Source organism: Equus caballus, chromosome 7 (assembly GCF_041296265.1).
Source record: "Equus caballus isolate H_3958 breed thoroughbred chromosome 7, TB-T2T, whole genome shotgun sequence".
In the NCBI taxonomy this organism is placed as follows: domain Eukaryota; kingdom Metazoa; phylum Chordata; class Mammalia; order Perissodactyla; family Equidae; genus Equus; species Equus caballus.
The window spans coordinates 74518608-74524607 of NC_091690.1; positions in this window are offsets into that span (position 1 = coordinate 74518608).

Sequence of the window (6000 nt, forward strand, 5' to 3'; positions counted from 1 at the left end):
TGAAACTAATATAATGTTGTATGTCAATTATATCTCAATTTAAAAAAAAGACATTTGTTTAATATATATTAACACAATGTGATAAAGGAAGAAGGGTAGCACTTATTGTAGACATACTGTGTATAGAACATTGTTTAGTCATTTTGTTATTTATCTCTTGTCACAGAATTGCTGCGTAATCAACAGCCACAGAAACTCAATGACATACGTTTATTGTATGCATTTATTGTTCACACATTTGGGGTGTCCAGCTAGGTGGCTCTGCTGACTTTGGCTGGGCTTGCTCACATGTCTAGGGCTTGGCTGCTATCAGCTTATCGAGGTTAGGCTGGGCAACTCAGCTCTGCAGAATGTGTCTGTGTTCCTCCATCAGGCTAGCCCAAGCATGTTCTCATAGTTATAGCAGAGATGCAAGAGGACAGGTGGAAATTCTATCAAAGAAAAACCACAGCTGGACAGTAGTTAAAGTGGTAAAAACAGATTTTATTCAAGACTATTGCAATAGAGGAAAAGAGACCTCAGTGTAGAACCAAGCTCAATTCCAAATACAAGATTGGGAAAAAAAAAAAGATGGGCAAGTGGGAATATAGCCAAGGAGCAGGATGGGGGTCAGTGGATGGAAGATTACTAAGAGGAAGCGTCAGGGGTAAGGAGATTCTGGCTAAACTGACCTAACAGGATTCTTTGCTGAAGAAAGGCCAGAGTAATCAGACATTACCTGGAGGATGGCGGAGGATGAGGAACCCAATAACAGTGATCAGACATTGAGGGTGAGGGCTTCTGGTTAAACTGACTTAGCAGGGTTCTTGCTGAAACTGGATTTAACAAGGAAGTGCACAGATAGGCCTAGGAGAAGATTCGGGAGCCTGACTAGAGTTTGGTCAAGCAAAGAATCTTTGTCAATACCCAGGCACTTTTTTGAGTCTTCACTTGTATCGGCTCTGCTAACATCCCCTTGGGGCAAAGAAAATCCCATGGCTTAGCTCAGAATCAGAGTTTCTTCTCTACTCTTCCTGCCTCAGCCCACTGATGAGTCTCAAAGCCGATGCCATATATTTTAGGTTTTTGTTATACAGCACCCCACTCCTGGTACCAATTTATGTATTACTTATCTATTGCCATAAATTTGCTGTGTAACAAGCGACTGCAAACTCTCAGTGGCATACATGCAACAAGAAGCACTTATTGCTCACACATCTTGTTGGTTGACTAGGCAGCTCTGTTGATTTTGACTTGGCTATTGGCTGGCTGTTGACTCATCTATGCTGGCTGTGGCGGGGATAACTGGGGTGACTGAGCTCTACCTCAAGTATTTTTCAACCTTTTGCAAGTTAACCTGAGAATGTTCTCATGGTGACGACAGAGGTGCAAGATGGCAAGAAGAAACACTCATACACTTTGTCCAGATCTGCTAATTCGCCAAAGCAAGTCATTTGGTTGAGCCCAGAATTTGAGTAGAAGGTGACCACAGGGTTACATGGCAAAATGTGTAGATACAGAAAGAGGATAAGTTCTGGGGCCATCATTGCAGTATCTGTTACAGGGGCTATTGTGGGAATATCCTAGACGGAATGCCTATTTTCCTAGCAGAACACAGTATAATGCCTTTTATGACCCCCTCTCAAAGTGTGTAAAATATATAAGAAATAGACCAAAGTCTTCCTCTGGTCACTTGCAAAATGGTCAAGCCAGCCATGTGCATTATTTTCATTTTTTCTGAAAGAATTTTGCAACAGTTTTGGGCTGATTATTAAGCTATTGTGTCTCAGCTCCAAATCCAGTCTTCTTGGCTTTGTGGTGCTGGGGTTGGGACTCTGCAAACCACATCTATCCTTTATCAGGCAGGCGGTCTGTTGTAGTCTTCCAATAATGGACACTAGAGGTTATTGGAAAGCAAGAGGAAGGCAGAAGGGACCAGCTCCTTCCTGTTTGTTTATTGTTCCTGTCAGCATAACCCCAACAACAGATCTTCACTGTGCCAACTGCAATTGGTTCCAGTTCATGATTTCTCTGGGCTTTCCCAGAACCAGCCTTATTGTCCCCCTTGGAGGTAGCAGCACCTTCTGGGCAGTCTTGCCTCACCATCCCCCTGCCCTCTCACTGCAATGAGAGGTCTGAATCCTAGCCTAGTGGCATCTTTGCTCTGAGCTCTTAAGATTCAACACTAGCCAAATAGTATCCTTTTCTCATAGATCTGCGTCCCAGCTCTACACAGCCACTCCTATGAGTTCCTGAGGTACCAGCTGCATCCTGGTGACACTTACTGCTCAGAGGTCTGAATTTCAGCTCTGCAGGGCTTCTCCAAGCTTCTAGGCTCTGATCATCTCAACCTCTTCCCTTCTTTCCCTGAGCCATAGGGGTGGTAGCTGCTTCCTGCTACCTACGTGTTACCTCAAGATCTTTTGCCTTTTCAAGTCTCTACCTCCTGTATAACAAACTCCCTACATTAAATTCTCTGGTGAAATATCTAGTGTGGTTTCTATTTTCCTTACCAGACTCTGAGTGGTAAAAAGTTAGGGGACTATTCACTCCTCAGATTGGTTTTCTCTTTAAGAAGATGTTAGCGCAATTTAACTGATAATGCGAGGGTGGGACTGGGAGAGAGTGAGAGAAAATCCCAGGTGATCTTTTTGGTTTGATGCTTCTAGTTCTGCGAAACCTTCCCCTTGCTTTAGAGCCACGAAGCAGCAAGCAGGCCTCAGAGAGGGTTTGCTGTGCCAAGAATTTTCTTCTGTAGGTCTGTTTTTGTTTTCAGTTCATCATGCCCACCGAACAGCTCAACCTTCAGGCATAGCTGGGTACTAAACCCAGCTCTAATGGACTCTAACATTCATGCTTTTTCTTCCATATTGAGCAGTCTCTTTAAGTGCTAGTGGTGAAGGTGAAGGCCAGGTCTTGAGGACTAGGCAGAGAGCATTAGGACAGAGATATTTTGTTGTATTTTGAAATCATATCTGATGCTCTGGACAATCATGGAAGAGAGCAGTGTCTGACCCAGAAAGGAGTAGCCTCCTTAGAATGGAGGGTACTGTGACCCTCCATCTCCCTAATATTTTCCCTATGGTTATGGTATTTCACCGAATTTAATCTAGAAACATTTATTGGATTTCTTTGGAAGCTTGACTGTTACTGTCTGGTAGAGAAGGAGAGTGGTGGAGCAGTAGGATGCTGGTAGGGAGTATATACTTAGACCGAGTGGACCTTGAAGATGATGGCTATTTCCTCCCCAAGAGAGAGAACGTGCTTCCTCCATCATTCTAGTGGTTCTTGAAAGATAAGGACCATAAGTCCTCCATCAGCCTGGGTGCTCCAGGGGCAGAAGCACTGCCCTCTTTGTGCTTCTCTCCTTGCACACTCAAGTCTGGGAAGGATGACTTCTACAGTGTTGCTCTCTCCTATTCCCAGGGACATTGTAAGCATGCTTGCTTATTCTTCTCGTGTGTTCCACACCCCATTTTCTTCCTAAGAAAAATCAAACATGCCCTCCTTCCCCCCATGCATAATACATGCTAAACTCATTACATGTTGTTTCCTTGAAACAGAACTGATGGAAAACTTATGATATAAGTTGGCCTGGAGAAGAGGAGAGCAGGTTAGCTCTTGTTCCACTCTTGTTTCGAAGGGGCTTTCATTGTCTTCCCATCCTGTCTGTCTGTCTGTCTTTCACTGGCCTTTTCTGGACAGTGTCAGACTACACCAGCTACTTCCTGCTGTGTTCTATGAAACAACCGTCCTCTGTACTGAAGTGCTCAGGTTGCAAGCCTGAAACTCAAAAGGAAAGGAAACCCTCAATTTGATTACGTGTTTTAAGAAATAACCATTTGCAAGTAATTTCCCTTCTTGAATTTTCTCTCGGAAACCTGGGTAGCCATATCTTGACATTTTGGTAATTTTTTTTAAAGTAGCTCCCTAATGTTGCTTAAAACGATTTTTTCCCCCGACTTTGTGTCCCCTTCCTTCCTCATCATTGCTATCAAACAGCTTCAAGTTCCTTCTCCCATTTTCATAGCGGACACTGGCTTAGTCTGCCTTTCTTCCCCGACTCCTGCCATTCTCTTGGACCACAGTAGAGTTCATTCATCTCGATGATCTACCCAAAATCTTTGTTTATTGCTTATTTGCGTCTTCAACACTAGTGACACATTCTCCATCCAGTCTAAGCCACAAATATGTGATCATACCCTAGATCATGAGCCATAAATACACTATCTCTAAAGTCTCATATTTTAGTATCCTTCTTTCAAGCCATCTTGTTCCTTCCCCCTACACTTTCTACTTTTATATCTCACGATGACCCCTAGGCCTTTCATCTGTTTTCAGCTATTCGGAACCCTCCTGTCTTCCCTGCCCTTCACATGCCCTTGGACGTCAGGCAGCTCAATGACTCTCTCTCCAGTACTCCTGTTTTTTGGCTATATCCTTCTGACAATTGGATGAAAGCTGTACCTGGACTGCTAAGTGTCTCTGGAGAAACAGCACAACCGTACAATTCCACACCTTCTTCACTCCTTCTTTCTGTATCAGAAGAAGAGGCCCCTGCTCTCAAGGCTCAGATTTCCTCCTTTGCTCTTGTTCCAATACGGCACCTCCTTTAATGGATCATTCTTTGGCTTTCCTCCCAAATGGTCCTCCTCTCCTTAACATTATTTACCTCCCTTTTGCAGATGAGGAAACTGAGGTTCAGAGACAGTTCCAAAATTGCCCCATGGTCCTTACAACCTGTAAGTGGCTGAGCCAAGAATCAAACTGAGGTCTCTCTCTCTCCAAGCCTCATATTCTTTCTACTCTGTAAAGTTTACCTGCATCCTCTTCTCTACCTTCCCTTCCACTATTGCTCTCTATCCTCTTCACCTCCCCCAAATAAACTTCTCTATTCCAATCCATTCAGAATCACAGTAGTTCTATTTTAGTTCCCAAGACTGCACTGCATTGAAATCAGTTGACTAAAGCCTGTGTCTCCCCTGAACTATAAAGTCCATGAGGGTAAGGACCATATTGTGCTCATCATTGTATCCCCAGGGCCTGAAGAGGGAACTGCCTTTGCTAAAGCACTCATCAATTACCTGTGTGCTACTAAGTCTAAGCACCCTTCAGTCTTCATTCTGCTTGACCCATCAGAGGAGTTAACATTGCTGATCACTCCACACTTCTTAGAACGGTCTCCTCCCTTAGCTTTCGTGAGGCTACTCTCTCCTTGTTTTCCTCCTGCCTCTCTGTCTCCTACATACAAATTCAACCTTCTGAAATCTCTTGCATCCTTCTACCTCTCTTCACCCCTGCTGTCGATAATCAGGTCCAGGCCACCAGCATCTCTAGTGTAACAGCCTCCAGGCTTGTCTCTCTCTAATCCACACTCTACTATGACGGCAGAGTGATCATTCTGAAACACAAATGTGATCTTGCCACCTGCCTGCTTTGGACTCTTAGAAGGGTACACACTGCCTGGAGTAAAGAACTCAAACCCTTAGCATGACAGATAAGGCCTTTCATCGTCTGACTTCTGCCTACCCATCCAGCCCATTTCCCACCAGGCCCCCATATTCCATCAGCGCTAGGGAAACTTGGAACTGCCAAGGCGTTCTACCATCTTTATCTACAGCCCTGTGCCTTTGCACATGCTGTTCTTTTGGCCTAGAACGCCTTTTCTTCTCTATCTCCTTCCTCTCCAGTAAACATCTTATCTAATCCTTCCAACACAACTCAAATTCACCTTCTCTGTGAAATCTTCTATGGTAGTGCTTGTCTCTCCTCTAGGTTCCCACAGCATTTTGTATGTAAAGCCATTGTTGAACACTATGTGTCTTTACAGCTTGCTAGATTGGAACCTCCTTCAGGGAAGAGACCAATTTTTTTTCTTTCTTTGCAATCAGGGGGTTAGCCTGATGTATTTATAATAAATGTTTGAAGATCAAATCTGAGAGTGAATGAATGAATGGATGAAAATCACATGCAGAAGAAAGGGGAGAAAATTGAGAAGGCAAAGATAGAGCTTACTTTGCA